Raw genomic sequence first — 18,744 nt, 5'->3', positions numbered from 1 at the left:
ATTATATAATAAAGAAACAGAAGGATATTTTGCAATTCAATTGGCCAGATGACACATTATTTGATAGGTGGATGCAAAAATGTCTTCTAGTGAACAGTTTGATGTAGATGAAACTGACAGTGATGAGGTGCAGGGTGACGAAGTCCAAATCATTGATACCATCACTACTCAAACCCAATCAAAAGAAGAAGACAAGAAAAACCTGTCACCTTCAGTTGCAGAACCGGGACCACAAGATGCCAATACAATTAAAGAAAAGGAAAAGCTAGAAGTTGTCCTTACCATGCAGAATGAAGGTGGTGGAAGCCTGCAGGTGGAGGTTAATGTGCCCTCATTAGAACAAGCCTCATTGTTGGCTAATTTAGCAGTTACATATGAAGATAAATCAGATCAATAGCCAACTCAGGAACATCAGAACATGTAACAGAAGCTGACCCACCGAAAGGAATGATTTGATTTTAATATCTTCTGTTACCCATAGGTTTTTCATTTTGTGATAGGTGTATGTAGATATTCCTTGTAAAAGACACCTGTCAGTTTCTCTTAGCCTGAAGCTTGTTGCATTTCACACTATATAAGTGAAATTCTAGGGCAAGAGAAAAGATCCAAATTCTATTTGCTAAGTGATACACTTAGTCTCTTTTTGGTCCACCATTTTTGAGCAAAAATTTGTGATGTATTTTCTTTGTCAGATCTTGAGAATACATGAATATAGAATGATCTATGTTTCTTTCTAAAGGTCATTCTGAGTCTATTGTAAATTGTATACAATTTTCAAGGAAAATGAATACAAATTATGAATGGTCCCCATATCAGTTCTTTCTGAACTTTGTCTCCTTTTGATTACTTGGTTATCTTGATGTTGTATAAGTAAAGGCTTGTGCAATTGAATGCAGTTCAATTAGGTTGTATATCTGTTTATCATGGTTGTTAATTCAATGGATTAAGTAAAAGCTTTGATGAATTTGATAAGGTTGTTGCAGTAGTGGAAAGGATTTTGAATAAAGATTTCTGATAAGAATTGCTGATAAAATTTGTTTTAAGGCAACAAATTAGATCTAGAGATTTGTAGTAGACTCTAAACCCCAATGGATTAGGCACTGATCAAATTTAATCCAGCTGAAAGAGAAATGTGTCACACATGATTATCAAAATGCAGAATTATAATCAAGTTTACTTTTATTTCCTGTAGATCTTCAAAGTTGGCCTCTACTTGTTTGCATGGAATGTTTTAGCTTTAGTTAGCCATTATTGCTGAGAACATCAGTAGACCTATAGAAGATTTTTGACCATATCTGCTATATGGGATGTGTTTATTAAAGTATCAAGAATTGTACATGTATTGGAGAATTTGAGATGAGAATCAAAATGAAACTAAGATAATTCTCATACAGTTTTTCCAATCTTGTATCATACCTGGGTATACCCACCCTGGTTTTGCAGAGCCAAAAGAGTAGAAAACCACCCTTGGTTTTGTAGAATTTTGGCCCAAATGGTGTGCACATACAATTGATAATAAGAATTGGCTAGTCTTTAGACTGTGTGAGTATTTTCATCTTGGTATTAAGCATTTTGTTGCTTAGTAGTTTTAAAACACCAACAAGTTTGTTATTCATCCAAATGGAAACCCTTGTAGGAAGACCTAATTGCAATGCAACAATTAAATGTAATGTTGAAATATAGGAGAGAGATTCTTTTGGTTGAACTAGAAGATGAATCATCTTCTAACAAAATGACAGAGACTTTCGATGCAGGATTCAAAGTACATCAATTCAATTATAGTCTAGTAAATTTAGGTGCCATCTTCATCATAAGTTTTTGAAGATAGTCTAGTATTTGTAGGTGTCATCTTCATCAAAAAATTTCTATGATAGTCTATTAGTTTGAGGAGTCATCTCCATCACAAGTTTTCCATGGCATACTTGTAGTTAGAGGTGCATTGAAGACCTTTTATCACTACATGAGCTAGTAGTAGATGGTGATTATTCATTATCATCATCATCATCTAACATAGAATCACATGAATATCATGTTTTATGGCCCACATGGCCTAGGTATTGAGGGTACAACTCCAAGCACTAAACACACCAGATTTCAAATTATTATCTTTATGTGTTGATGTTTAAGTTGAATGTTCTAGAGTTGAAGAGAGAAACACACTCAATTTTTTTCTCTTTTTGTTCTTTTTTTGAATATGAAACTGTTGTCTAAATGATACAATATAATTATGTATTATTAAAACAAAAATACAAGAAAAATATGATACCAACACAACTATATTTATAAAACAAAAAAAATTTCATTATTATTTCTTCTAAGCTTTTACAACTATAGCTTCTGCATATGCATTTCCTTTCTTTTCTTTCATTACTATAACAAAAATTATAATAGTTGTTACAATAGACCAACATTCCAAATGATAAATCTGCATCTACAAACTTTCAATAAAATGAAACAACAAGTACATTACATTCTTTTTGCAACTAGACTCTTTTTAACACTTATCATCAAAACATCACTAAGAAAAAACACTTGAGCGGAGACTCTCCCATTTATATTACACAACAATGGCTAAACTTTGGCATAAAAAATAATAATGATAGTAATAGTATTCACTTCCATCTTCAATATTATCATAAAAACCTACAACAAAAATACACATGTACCTATGGAAATATGCTCTAAGAGAAATCCCTCTCCTCGACCACCGGAGATGCAGGTGTGATTGGAGGTCATGAATGGAACAGCTTTTGAAGTCGAGCACATCAGGAAGAATGAAAGAAAGACAATATTGAGAGTTTTGAACTACTATTCTACCCCCCCTATATTGATGCAAATGTAGGGCCCCCTTTCATATTGTTCCCAGGGCTAGCAAGCGTCATTAATCAAGCGGGTGGAGAAAACCTAAAACAAAAATAGGCTCAGAGAAAACCATGTGAAAATGCAGAGATAACCATGTGAAAATGCTCCAAAAATGTAAAATGAAATCGAGCGTGAAAAACATAATTGGGCAAATGTTTTTTGAACTTTGCAGATGTATAAGCCCTGTGTTGGTCAAAATTTTGACCAACACGGGTCTTATATGTAAAAAAATGAAATTTTTGCCTTTACATTTCGACCACCCTAAATTTATTTAGTTGATGAGCAAAATTTTTGGTCAAAAAATGATGTTAAATGCAGTAGTGAGGATTCGATCCATCATATTCAATGTATTTAATCATCATTTTGTTTATCTCTTCTTTACTAGAAATTTCTCTTGGAATTCATCTCTTAGGACATTACCTAATCCTCTCCTTGAATTAAATGATCCATCTTATAAACTCTTATCTTCAACATGCTTTCCATATCCAAAGAAATCAACTTAGCCGATTAGAAAATACGATTCCTCACAAATAATTAAAATATTGTTCCTTTTCCTACACTGTGTTTTAACACTCGGTCATCATTGAAATACTTGGTCACTATAGAACTTCTTTCTTGGCACATACACTGTCACTCAGTCGATACTGATACTTGATCAACACTAAATTTTCTTGACACATATTGTAGCTCGGTTGACCCTAGCATCACTCGACATGTTCATCATAATTATTTAGTCTTGTAGTCAGTTACTCAGTCAAGCCTATACATTTGATCCATATTTTCTCACACTTTCAAGACTTTAAAATTATTTTCTTCTCCTCTAACAACATGATTTAAAAAAACACTTTATCTTGTCAAATTCCAACTAATCAAATGTCCAATTGTAGTTTCCTCTTCATAACTCAACCTTTCTTCTAGGTACTTTTGTTATGAGAAGCTACTCAAATCCTCTTCATCAATAAAATAGATATGACATTTGGATCAGATAGCAAAATGAATTACCAATAGGTTTTACATCAATGACAACACAATGATTATTCTAATTGTAGTAATTGTAGTTTCCAACACAAACTTGCAAACACTTTTCTTAAAAAATTTATCTGATTGTTCCTTACTATATTGAGTATTAGAGATATCACTTAGTATATATTGATTTGCAACATTGAATAATTAGCATGATAAAAATTTTACCCCACATGTTACTCCAAAGTGAAAGTAACATTCTCTTACATCCGCAGCAAAGCCAAGAGCTAGAGCAATAAAAGCCCTCTTTAGCACTATCATTCTTTAGGAAAATAAGAAGAAGAATAAGAACCAACAAATCCATTTGCACCATCCCCTCACCTAGTTCAATATTCCCTAATGCATCACTATAGGAATAGGTAGTGGGAGCAAGAAGTAGTTTTAGTTCCTGATAAATTCCCAGAAAGAAACGAAGGATGGATGGTTTGGTAGGAGCACAGTAGAAAGTTCCATCCCCCACCCACATTCTGGTAACCTTTCAACACAATAAGTAATCATACGTTTGACACAAAACTTTAATGTGGAAACCTTATAAAGGAAATAATTACTTGAGAACTGTCAACCTAAATAATTTCACTCTTCTAAATTGAGACATGTTAGAAGCCAACCTTGTTAAAGGTTACATGCAATTTTTTTGAATGACCTTGTTAGAGGGTTTTCACCAAAGATCATCAAGACCTTTTCACTCCTTGACATTTCTAAAGAGTGGTCTTTTCTAAAGGACTTGGAAAACATCACTATTGGATGCTAGCATATAAGATTTCAAGTAATTGTTAGTTCCACTCAGTTAAGAATTTTTTTTCTACAATGGTAAGAAAGTAATAGTGAAATGATCTGTTAGGTTTTTGTACTATCTTGCTTGTTTAGATCTCTGCTTCACTTTATCTATTCCTTATGATCTATTTTTGGCTGATTTACAAACTTTCTCTTTAAGTTAGCACTTCCTCTTCTTGATCCTCATCATTGTATTTTTCTTGATTCACCTTCTATCTTCTTCAATCTGTATCAACAACAATTCTTCAATATTCTTGTTCCTCCCTTTAAATAGCTAACTTCTACCTTTCTAGATTTTTTTAGGATTTTGTCATTTAATTACAATTGAGTAGATATTAGATTCATTAGATATAGTCACTCAAAAGATAGTCTTCCTTCTTGAACTTTGTATTCTATTTCTTATTATTAAATATTTACCATTCATTCTCCTTTGAATTATTTTAGTTGTTGATCTCATAACTAATTTTGTCCTTGTCTTTGGAATTTCTCGAGCATTCTTGATTTTCACCAAATGTCAACTTCAAATTAAATATTTTCTTAACTTGTTCTTCTTTTTTAGGCTCAGTGGACACTACAACTTTACTCGAGAAATACACCACTTGGTTAATACTAAACTTAAATACTTTTTTGCTAGGTTCTTAGTGACAACTCAAGTGGCTTGGTTATTACTTGGTTACTTGATTCATTGTGTAGTTTAGACGATGTAACTTGAACATACATGATCTTCAATACTTTCTCAAAAATTATATGATTGTAAAACAATCAAATCAATATTATAGTATTAGAATCTAACTCATTCAAGTACCCATTGAATACCATATTTATCAACATACTTTCTTCAAATCCTCTTCATCAATCAAATGATATAGTACTCCACTAAATTAGCATAATGTATTAGCAGTTAAGGCTTGACATCAATGACAATATAATAACTTATATGAATCTTTCACACACTTTAAAAACATTATTAGTTTGCAATAGCAATCCTCATCATCAGAATTTGACTTAGTGTGCTCTTCCTCGACAGTGCAGCATGACCTCTTTCCTTGATCTTTGTAATCTTCATAATCCTTATTTATTTTTTACTTTTTCCTTCTTGCAACTCATTTTCTTGTTAGGAAATCTAATAAAAATATGACCAACTTTATTACATTTAAATATATCAAGGATCATTTATGTTTGAATCTTCTTTTACCTTTCGATAGCCTTCTAGCCAACAATGCTTCAAGCTCATCCATCTCTTTTTCATTAAAATCTAAATCACTCTCATACTTGCTACACTTATGTTTCTTTTAACTTCTAATAGTTAGTGATGTCTTGAAAGCATTCCCATCTTTAGGTACACTATTATCAAAGTCACTTAACTCAAATGTAGTCAATCTTTCGACCAAGGAATCAAGAGTAAGAACATTACTAAGAATATCTCTATATTCCTAAATGAAAGATACACTGATAGCAGAAATAGACAATAAGGTTCTCATTACTTTACTTGCAACTTCTTTATCACTTATGACTCTTCTAGCAACTTTGATGGCACTGACCACTTCTTTGATTTGGTTACTGTATTGAATAATATTTTATCCTTTCATTCTCATGTCATCATACTTTCCTCTTGAACTTTTAACTTTCTCTTAATACATTCTTATCTCCACCATGCACAAGTATTATCATGTCCCACATCTCTTTAGTAGTAGCACAGTATTTTACATCATTTGAGGAAGAAGAAATATCAATAATCTCACTATTATGTTCTTCCTTTTGGTTCATCTTCTCAAATGTCATAGGAGTGTTTGAAATTAGTTATAACCAGTTATCCCAGAGCCCTTAAAATATTTTTCCACAAATTGAAAAACTTTAATATTTTAGATCACTGGCTTGGTAAACATATCATACATTCAACTTAATCATCCAATAAACTATTAATCTTATATACTGAGTATTAGAGTAAAAAATTAGCTTATACCAAGTTGCAACAATAAATAGTAAGCATGAAATAGTATGCAACACAATAAGAATCCACACAATTTTGACACAAGTATTTAACATGGAAACCTTGTTAAAGGAAAAACCACCTGGGAACCGACAACCCAAGAAAATTACTCTTTGAAGTGAGCTTTATTAGGATCTAATCCTTTTAAAAGTTACAAACACATTGTTAATGTGACCTTGTTAGAATATTTTCACCAAACATCATCTAGACTTGATCGCTCCTAAGATATCAAAAGGGTGGCCTGCTCTAAAGGACTTAAAAAGTATTCAATGGAATGTCACCATATGATTGATTCACAACTATGTTTATTTTGTCCACTTGGTTAAGATATCTATAAGGTTTAGCACTATCTTTGCTTGTTATGATTTATGTGTTGCTCGATCTCCTTCCTCTATTTATCCTCTTTCTTCCTTATGTTCCCTTATGAATGATCCACTCAACAACACATCAACTTAGCACTTCTCTTGCTTAATCTTCACAATGTAGACCATCTTGGTTATCCTCTAGTTATCAATCTCCTTCTTCAACTTGATCAACAAAAATGAACAATGTGTCCATCCCTTAAATAAAAAACTTTTTTTTGCTTCTCTAAAAGCTTCTAAGTTGTTCTTCCTAATCAAAATTTCCTAATCTTCATCCAGCTCATATTCATTGAATCTAAACATTGGGGTAATACACCTTCACCTTGAACTTGTTCTTCAATTCAAATCATTGAATCTCCTTCATCAAATCTTCTCTAAATTTCTTCAGTCATTGATTGCATGACTAACTTCATCCGTATCTTTGAAAATTCTCAAACAATCTTTATTTTCATCAAATATAGGTCTCAAATTAAATATTTTTTAAATAGGTTTTCATTTCCAATACTAGTTAATAGTGTAACTACTTAGTTAATACTACATATCATTGACTTCATCATCAGGTGCTTGGTAACAATCATAGTAGCATTCTTAATACTAAGATTCTTCATGCGCTTACGAAAATGTCTTTCTTATACATGATCTCAACACTTAATCAAATCATGTAACGTAATCAAACCAATATTATACAAGAATATTCTAACTCATTCAAGTGCACATTGAATACCATACACTTATCAACAATTGTATCAACATTATACTTTCTCCAAATCCTCTTCATTAATCAAATGATATATCACTCTACTAAAGTAGCATAATGTCTCACCAATAAAGGCTTGACATCAATGACAACATAACAACTAATATGATTCTTCACATACAATAATAGAATTATTAGTTGGGACTAACAAACCTTTCACAAATTTGTTGGTCATTCCACCATTTGTTGCAAAATTGCACCAAGCATTTGATTTAAAGGATTTATTCATCTACGGTTGTGTTTTAATCTTTCATTAGGAATATTTACAACATTTCGGCCATCCATTTCAAATAGAAATGTCTTCATAAATGGATCTCATTTTTTGGTGGTTGAATCATTTTTCTACACATGGCAGTGCTATTTATAGGTGTGCATAGGTGGGTTAAAGATTTATGTTATCCCATCCCAATATTTTTTGATAGCGATGTGATTTGGTCCTTTGAAGCCACAATATATTTCCAAAGATGGATATTTAATGTATAATGACTTTGTTTTCTTTGATATCACAATACCAGTACCATTAATGCATGTTTATTGACTTACAAAGATTAAATATGTCAGATTTGCCCTTCTATCTGTTGGGTGCATTCATTTGGCTCTTTCCTATCACTTCCAAGAGTAAGTTGTATGCAAAGATCAAATTTTTTAGCTAATATTTATTTATTTATTCTCTATAGCTTTAGCTCCATTGTGGTTGGAGTTAAAACTTCAAGTTTAGATCTAAGTTATGTTTGATCTATAAATAAAAATTTTGTAAATAATTTATGGGATCTTCTCTAGTTCATTGTAATAGTATTATGCTCTATATTTGTAAATATATTTTTCCTTCCTTTAATGAAACATCTTGTTTACATATTATTTTCATTCTATTTTTTTATGCAATTTATATGCCTTGTAGATAATATTTAATTTCCATTTTCTCATTTTCTTGTGTTATGTTTAAATTCCTAGCAGTTGTTATGTAGTGAAAATCATTTCCCCTCCAGCATGTGATAAGTTCTAACATGCATGCAAGTTCTTAGAAGCTAGATTAGAGTTAAAAAAAATTGTATCTTAGATGTTTCATTGATGTTTTGTGCAGCTATAGGGAGAGAGTATAACCAAGTTTTTGTTGATAACAATTATTCAATTTTATATTTTCATTGATGTTACACAAATGTTATATTCTAACTGAGCACTACCAGTTGGAACCAAGATCAAAAGACTCCTATATTAGTCAATCAGAAGAAAATTTCAATGATGTAGTTGAAGTCAAGCTAGGTTGGTCACAAAAGGAGTTCAATTGTGACCAAGTTAGAAGTTCAACGTAAACTGAGTCAAGTTGATTACCAAGGAACTTAGTGGTAACCAAGTGACTTAGTTTCAATTCAAGCTGACCTACATCAAAATAATTTTTTTTATTTATTTTGTTTATGCAAGATGACTTAATGGATGTTAATTGTAAGTGTTGAAGAAGATAAGATGTGAATAGAGGACATCTTATTAAGGGCAGAATATCCAAGGAGCTACAAAGAATATTTTGATCAGGGAGGATTGAGAGAATAAACTAGAATAGTGATCTAACTCTACAATCTAGTTGCTTCATAAATCAGCTCAACTATTTTTACTCTTTAACAATTGTAGCAGTGAAGAAATCTCTTAACAGAGTTGACTTGACAGTGATTTTGTAAATCCTCTAACCAGGTGGCATTTCTAGATTGAAGTGTATTAAGACCTCTAACATGGACAATCCTAATAGGGTGAGTCACACCTAATAGTGTTTTTTGTAACCTCTAATAGGTTTGGATCCTAATAGGGATCACTTCAGAAGAGTGAAAAGTTGTAACTAATTGCATTGGTGGTTTTCCCAAATTGGATTTTCACGTTAAATCTTGGTGTCTCAAGTGTTCATGTTATTTTCTTACTACTTTATCTTTCTACAACTAAGTTACTAAAGGTTAATGCACATTAACATACTAGGTTTCTTTGTTAACTGAGTTATAGTGGATTTCTAGTTCTAACCGAGCTGTGACTTTCAAGGAAGTTTTTGTTGACATCTAAGGGATTTGGAATTGTTTTAGTGGTAATTTATTCACCCCTCCTCTCTCAGTTACTCCTCTTATATTTCCAACAATTAGTATCAGAGTTGTTGATTCTTGCAGAGAAGGTTTCAAGGACCTAAGATAAAGATCAACATGTCTTATAGAATATAGATTCCTAAGTTGAACAAAGATAACTTCAAAGCATGACAGGATCTCATGAAGTTACAATTGGAAACCATTGGAGACACATGCCTAAAACTCCTAAACACCAAGTACATCTCACCTCCTGATCCTTTGGCTATGGATCAAATGGTAGAAAAGAAGAATCACAACATAATGATGATTGACATTTCTTTTGCTTTCAATTATGTTGAATTTGATGAAGTCAAAGATTTTCCTACTACTCATGAAATGTGGAACAAGCTACAAAAGATCTATGGAGGAGATGACACTGTGAGGAGAACCAAAGAAGAAAGTTTAAGAGGTCAATTTGATCAGATGAAGATGAGAGAAGATGAAAACATTGCAAAATATAGTGATAGAATCAAAGCAAGTGTGAGTGCAATTTGAGCCTCGGGAGGAAAAATTGAAGATGAAACTATAGGCATCAAGGTATTAATAAATCTTCTTCCTATTTATGTGATTAGAGTTTTAGCTATTCAAGAGATGAGTTGTGATCCCAAAAATGATATAACTTTGGATGCACCAGTGGGAAGGTTAACAACTGTTGAGTTGGATAACTTTAATAATTATCATCCTAGATCTCAAAACATGGAATCAACTTTCAAACCCAAACTAACCCTTGGAAAAAAGGGAGGAAGCTCTAAAGGAAAATAGTCTAATAGTGAAGAAGAAGAAAATGAAGAATCTGAAGATGATTTTGAAGTCATTGAATCCCTACTTGCAAAGAGGTTACCAAAAGGAAAAGGTAAATATAAAGGCAAAATTCCATTGGTTTTTTATTTCTTGTGAAGAAGTTGGTCACATTGCTAAAAGGTGTCCAAAAAAGAAAAGTAAAGATGACAGAAAATCTAGCAAGTTCAAAGGCAAGAAAGATTTCAAAAGCTACAAAGACTAAAAAGACAAAGGTAAGAAATCTTGTTATATTGCTAAAGATTCTGACAATGATAATAAAGATGAAATGGTGTATATTACTATTAAGGATGATGAGGATGATGAGGATAATGAAAAGATGGAACTTATTTCTCATGTAAGCAAGAATGACACATGTATAATAGATAGTGGCTATTCTCATCACATGACTAGTGATAAAAACAAATTTTGAACACTTGGAGTACTATGATGGTGGAAGTGTCAAATTTGGAAACAATGAATCATGTTATTTAAAGGGAAAAGGTTACATTGCATTGACTAATGGAATCAAATGTGATAATTTCTACTGGGTTGAAGGACTGAGATACAATCTTCTAAGTGTGGCACAACTTAACAACATTGGATTCAAGATAGAATTCATGAATGGGAAGGCCAAGCTTTTGGATGACCAGTAAAGGAAATCTAGTTAGAACTAGCAATCACACAAAAGGTAATCTATTCTATTTTGATCTCTTTGATAGTTCATGCTTCTTGGCACATGTAGAGGAAAGTTGGTTAACGCATAAAAGGATGTGTCATGTAAACTTTGATAATCTGGTTACTATAAGAAAAAATAGAAGAGTAAGAGGTATTCCAATCTGAAGAAACTTGAAATGGCCATATACAAAAAATATCATATTGGAAAGATGGGTAAAACTAGATTCAAAAGTAAGAACTACAATACTAAAGAAGTCTTGGAACTAGTCCATACAGATCTTTGTGGACCACTAGGAATAGAGAGCTACACTGGAGATAAATTTTTCATTTTGTTTTTTGATGATTATTCTAGGATGATGACAATAATGTACTTAAAGGATAAATATAAAGCCTTTCAAAAATTCAATTGATATTTGGCTAAAGTTGAGAAAGAAACAAGAAGTTAAAATTATTAAGATCAGACAAAGGAGGAGAGTTCATCTCTAATGAATTCAATGAATTATGAAATAAAAGAGGAATCAAAAGATAGGTATCTACACCTGGTACACCTCAGTAGAATGACATAACAGAAAAAAGAAATAGATCCATCCTAGATTGTACAAGGACACTAATGATAGAAAAAAGTGCACTGGAAGGAAGCAATCAGTACAATAGTTCATACCTTGAACTAAGTTCAACTAAAGAAAGGTACATATCAAACACCTTATGAATTATGGTATGACTATAAACCTAATGTTTTGAGAAGAAAATGTTATATCCTACACGAGTCAAGGAAAGGAAAGTTTGATGTGAAAAGTGATGAAGGCATTTTCCTAGGATACTCCAACAAGATAAAAGCATACAAATGTTTAAATCTTGCTACTCACAAGGTTATAGAAAGTGCACATGTAAAAATTGATGAGTTTTCATAAATGAATGAAGAAAAAAGTAGCAAAGAACCTGAAAATAATGAAAAGTTTGTCTACTTTGAACCTGATACATTAACCAACATCCAATAGATTACCCCCCCGAGTCACCCAAGTCTAAAGTGTCAACCGAGTTGTAGTTAGTGCAAACTAAGTTGGAGATAGTTCAAACTAAGTCTCGAACAAAGGAATCGAAGTCATGGTTTATGGGAACTGAGTCTCAGACAGAGCAAAATTTGGAAATTTATAGAACATTTGAGCATGGTGAACCAAGTGAATCTAATCTAGAATCTAGAAGTAAGATATTTGTACTTGCTAGATATGTCAGAAGGCATCATGCACCTGAGTAAATAATTTGAGATAAGACAAAAGGCACAATGACAAGGAACAAACTAAAAGGTACATATTTTCTTACTAAATTTGAACCTAGAACTATTAATGATGCATTGAAAAATGAAAGTTGGATAGAGGCAATGAATAAAGAGATTGAGAAAATTGAAGGAAATAATACTTGGACTCTTGTTCCTAGACCCAAGGATAAAAATGTAATTGGTAAAAAGTGGGTATTCATAAATAAATTGAATGAAAATGGAGAAGTCTCAAGGAATAAGGAAAGGCTAGTATTCAAGGGATACACTCAAGAAGAAGGCATAGACTGTAGAGAAGCATTTTCTCCTGTTGCTAGACTTGAAGGTGTAAGGGAAATGCTTGCATATGCTACATTTAAAGGATCCATAGTGTATTAAATGGATTTAAACTCTTCTTTCTTGAATGGAATTTAGAAGAGGAAGTTTACATTGATTAGCCTGAAGGTTTCATTGATACAAATAAAAGAGACATAGTCTGTAAGTTACACAAAGATTTATATGGTTTTAAGGAAGCTCCTAGAGCATGGTATGAGAGACCTCATGGATATCTGATAAAGATTGGTTTTTAGAGAACCAATGATAACAACAATCTATATACTAAAGAGGGACCATAGAACACAATTTTGCTAGCATAAATATTTGTGGATGATATCCTATTTATAGGTCATGATGACTTATGCAAGTCTTTCTCTAAAGAAATTATGAAAGAGTTTGAAATGTCAATGTTTGGAGAAATAAAATTCTTTGTTGATTTACAAGTTCATCAAATGAAGGATGGCATTTACATTACTCTGTAAAAATATATCAACAAGATATTGAAGACCATTGGAATGGAAGATTCTAAACTAGTTGGAACACCTATGTCTATTGGAAATAATTTATCCAAGGATGATGATTCAAAAGAGGTAAATCATACTACCTAGATAGATCTATGAGTAGAAAACTTTAGTATGTTGTTCACACAAGACCTGATATTTCATTAGTAGTTGGTAAGTTGCAAGGTTCTTTACAAATCCTAGAGAAAATCATATCATGGGAATCAAAAGAATTATGAGGTATCTAAAAGGTACACAATACTATGATCTATGGTGCAAAAAAGGAAGGAACTTTGAGTTGGAATCCTTTAATAATGTTGATTGGGCAAGAATCATTGATGACAGAAAGAGAACCAGTGGAGGAGCATTCTTTCTTGGAAAGAGGTTAGTATCTTGGACAAGTAAACAGGAGAATTGTATCTCTTAGTCTATAGAAAAGATTGAATATGTTGCAATGATAGTTAATTCTTCCAACATAATGTGGTTCAAGGAACTGTTATTAGGAATGAAGGAAGAAATCAATGATCCGGAGGCTATCTATTGTGATAACACAAGTGCAATCAACATATCCAAAAATCAAGTGATGCACACCAAGATAAAACACATTGCAGTCAAGTATCATTTCTTAAGATAATTAGTTCAAGGTAAAGAGATTATATTGGAAAATGTTAACAAAAAGGAGAAGGTTGATGACATTTTCTCCAAACCTTTACCTAAGGATGCATTTTTGTATCTAATAGGAAAGCTAGGGGTCATTCCCCTATCTGATGCTCACTAGAATAAAGATTAGTGATGCATCAACCAACCTTCATTGAAGAACTATCAAATTGATGAAAAGAAGCTATAAATCATTGCATTATACATCAGGTAAATTATAAAAGCATTGTGTCAAGTCTTTGGCATGTGATGTAAAAGAGGAAGAGATTGATCAAAGGAGGTGATTTGCATATCAGAAAGAGCAAGAACTAGTTATGATGGAGTCTGAAGATAAGATGGCAAAGGGAGAATCTTAGAGGGAGTTCGCATGGATGGATAGAGAATCAAATTTTCTAGGGATATTATAAAATCTTATAAATCATTTGATTGCTCTAAGTTTTCTTTACATAATGACATGTTTTTGCTGCCATAAATTCCAAAGAGGGAGATTGCTGATAAAAATTATTCAATTGTATATTGTCATTAATGTTGCACAAATTTTATACTCTAATTGAGGACTACCATTTGGAATTGAACTCAGAAGACTCCTATATCAACCGAACAGAAGACAAGTTCAATGATCCAATTGAAGCCAAGCTAGGTTGGTCACTAAAGGAGTTCAGTTGTGACCAAGTTAGAAGTTAAATGTAAACTAAGTCAGGTTGGTTACCAAGGAACTCATTAGTAACTGAGTGACTCAGTTTCTGTTCAAGCTTACATACATCAAAATAATTTTCTTTATTTATTTTATTTATGCAAGCTGACTTAATGGATATTAATTATTTATTTTTAAGGATATTCAAGTTGACTTGATATTTTATTTCATATATTTGAAAGGTCAAGTTGCAGGATGAAAAATAGAAGTGTCAATCATTGTTACTCTCTAAAAATTGTAGCCATCAAGAAATCTCTTAACAAAGTTGACTTAACAATCATTTTGTAAATCCTCTAGCCAAGTGGCATTTCTAGATTGAAGTGTCTTCCTACCTCTAACAAGGCCACTTTTAATAGGGTGATTTAAATCCTTTAACAAGGTCACACCTAACAATGTGCTTTGTAACCTTTAATAAGGTTTTCTCCTGACAAGGCTCACTTCAGAAGAGTGAAAAGTTGTAACTAGTTGCATTAGTGGTTTTCCAAAATTGGGTTTGCACATTAAATCTTGGTGTCTCATGTGTTCATGTTATTTTCTTACATCTTTATCTTTCTGCAACTAAGTTACTAAAGGTTAATACACATTAATATATCAAATTTCTTTATTAACCGAGTTACAGTGAATTTTTAGTTCTAACCAAGCTATGAGTTTCAAGGAAGTTTTTTTTGACATCTAATCGATTTGGAATTATTTTAGTGTTAACTAATTCACCCCTCCCCTCTTAGTTACTCCTCTTATATTTCCAATAGTTTCAATCTAGTGCACCACCACCTTTCCCTTTCAACGTTTAATATCATGCATCCCTCTCCTTTTTCTCTTAAAGTTATAGTTTAGGTGCATCCTGATTGTAAAGAAATCAACCTTATCTAAAGATTCAGCCTTAGAGCACAAGTCCCAAACCTGAAGGTTATTTATGTGTTACATGAGGTCATTTGGGGATAACACGCCAAGCATGGGTGTAGGCTTTGATTTCAAAATAACTTTGTAAACATTGATTATATTATAAAATGGTCATGTAGACCTTATTCAACTTGTTTCCTTCATGTATCCTTCAATGCAACCTCATGATGAGCCTTGTGTCCTAAGGCATTCCTACACCAAACTTGTTTCATAATATTTATATCTTTCTTGAGTTTATTGTAATTATATTTCTTGAGATGATATGTGAAAAAGACTACAGTTCCCTATATAAGAATCACATTTGGACAACTTCTCATATAATTTATGTCCCCTTAATCATTGAAGTATGATTTGTAGATGTCAATAATGTTTCTCTTTATTTTTAGAATAATCTAAGATGTTATGGAGAAATTATAGAAAAACTTCATCTAAAAATCCTAAAATATATTGTTCATCCAATTTATGAAGATGGCTAGAGCTTTAGTGGGACCAAAAGATCATACAATGAATTCATAGTGACCATAACAAGTACTAAACATCATTTTAAAGATATCATCCTCTTTTAATGGCAATTGATGGTAGTGTCCTCGTAAATCTATAGTAGAAAAAAAATGTTTCCCCTCTCATTTGATCAAAAATATTATTTTTCCTAGGTAATGGGTATCTATTCTTCATAGTGACCTTATTCAACATCATCTAACCAATGTAAAGATGAATAATTTTATCTTTCTTCCTAACAAATATCATGGGTTGTCCTAGGGAGATACATTGCGTTTGATCAATCCCTTGGAAAGCAATTCCTACATTTGTACCTTAAGTTTCACTAACTTGGCTTCTCACAATTTTTAGGGATCCTTCAATAAAGGTTAAATCATAGGTACCATATCTATGGAGAAGTCAAATATTCACTTAGGAGGAAAACCTGGTAGTTTTTTAGAGACATGTCCTAAAAAATTTATAGGAGAGTGTATCCTTTTATAGTTGATTGTCATATTACAATCTTTCAGCACTTGAATAGTTATTCCATAAATTATTTTATTGTCAAAATAAACCATTTCCTTGGGATCTCCTATCTCTTCCATCTTAACTATAAAGATCTAGTATTTCTTCATCCTATTATTTTGAACTTACATACATGGGATTTGTTATACTTGAATTCCTTGATGTATGCCTTAAATAAAATATGTGTTTCCTTTACTATATGTTAGTGAATAGATTTGTCATTTTACAAAAATACCCTTAAACTGATCCTTGAATGCCCAAATCAAGAAGATAATTATCTATGACTAACAGTTGGATTGCTTTGCAATTGAAATGCATAAGCATCCTCTAAATTGTCTTAGAGACAAGTCCTCATGCAATATTTGCAATGAATCAATTAAATTATAATTGGCAATTATTTTTAACCAAAAAGCATAAAAAGCACACAAATGTCTATCCATAAACATGGAATAGACATGAAAAGCTAAACAACTAAAATGAAAAAAAAAATGGTACAAAGACCATTCATCTAACCATTACATTACATGTAAAGTAGGAAGAAAAATGTATCAATCTCTCCAAACAAATGAATAATTTAGGTTCAAAGACCAAATTATAAATGTACATGCAATCAAATGGAGTAGAATTACATTCAGGGAAAAACTGAAACAATTCCAAAATTGATTTCAATTGGAAGACAAGCATTCAAATTCAAAGACTTGGTTTACAATCGTTTCCCTCCTTAAATACACAAAAAGATACAAAAATTCTCTTTCTTATACACACAAATCATTGTTTTGAAAAACAAAACAATTCCCTCCTCTTTACATTACAATTAGAACAGAAAATAAAATCCCCTCCTACAGTACTAAGTCTTCAGGAAAGAAGCCTAAATCCAGAACCACTACACTAATTTTCAGTCATCTATTTAACACTTGATCATTCTCGTAGCCTTACCATTACCAGTATAACCATCTCTTGGAATCAAAATCTTTAATTACTTCCCAGTGACATTTCATTTCATCCCCCTTTGAGTTCTAATCTTTAATAAATTGTTCATTTTTAATGACATGATTCTTCATTAGAATTCATCTAAAGTTCATGAAGACTAGTAGCTATAGCTATTTCCACCTTGGACAACATATGTCATCATCTATAACCAACATTTCAATACATGGTTATTAGTTATTGCCACTAGTTATTGCCACACAGGAATACTTATGCATCCATTAAGATGCTTATACATTATTAGACTAGCCAATATGGTTTTAGTATTTTTTTAGTTATATAGTTTATTACAAAGTCTATTATTTTTAGCATATTTTTAAAATAATAAAAATACTATTTATCTAGGATTTCATTGGCTCTAAACAATAAAGACAAGAAGAAAAATATTTTTTGCAACCAAAAATTAGGGGGAAAAAAAAGATCAAACCATGACTAATTAAATTTGTACTTATACCATTTACTGAAAGCATTGTAGTATTAGTTTTCCATATGAATTAAATCAACATGTACCATTACATTAATTATATATTTATCTTCTTTCTATTAAAAAGTTCATGTTTTTCTTTATTACTAATGCTTTGAGGCTGCGTGGGTAGCCTTTTGCAAGGTTTTTTGTTTTTATTTTTTAAATTATTAAGACTTGATCGTGTATTTTCTTTATTATTATTTTAATTTTATATTGATTATTTAATATTATAATAGTATTTTAAACTATACATAATTTCAATACATTTACAATTATTCATTAGTTTTATTTTTAAATTTTAAAAATTGTTTGCAATTTAATTTAAAACTTCAGCTTTAACAATTTAATTAACATCATAGGCATTTCCTTATATGAAATTCTTCTCTTGAGAATGAACAACTGAAAATGCACCACAGGGGTGGATGACCATTAAAATCATCCTGCCCGTTGAAATTACTACTATTCATGATATTTATTTTTTAAGGAAGCATGGAAGTGACAGAAGATCCAAAGTGCAAGCAGCCATCCTTATGCAAAGATTCAATTTTGGTGTAGACGGATAGGATGGTGTGATAGATACATTCCCTTGTGATTGTGTATATCGATCATAAACATGTCAAGACCAAGTAGG

This window comes from Cupressus sempervirens, chromosome 3 (assembly GCF_028749045.1).
Source record: "Cupressus sempervirens isolate cs-2001-9-10 chromosome 3, ASM2874904v1, whole genome shotgun sequence".
Lineage (NCBI taxonomy): Eukaryota > Viridiplantae > Streptophyta > Pinopsida > Cupressales > Cupressaceae > Cupressus > Cupressus sempervirens.
The sequence above is the reverse complement of the archived record's forward strand: the minus strand, read 5'-3'. Positions refer to the sequence as shown.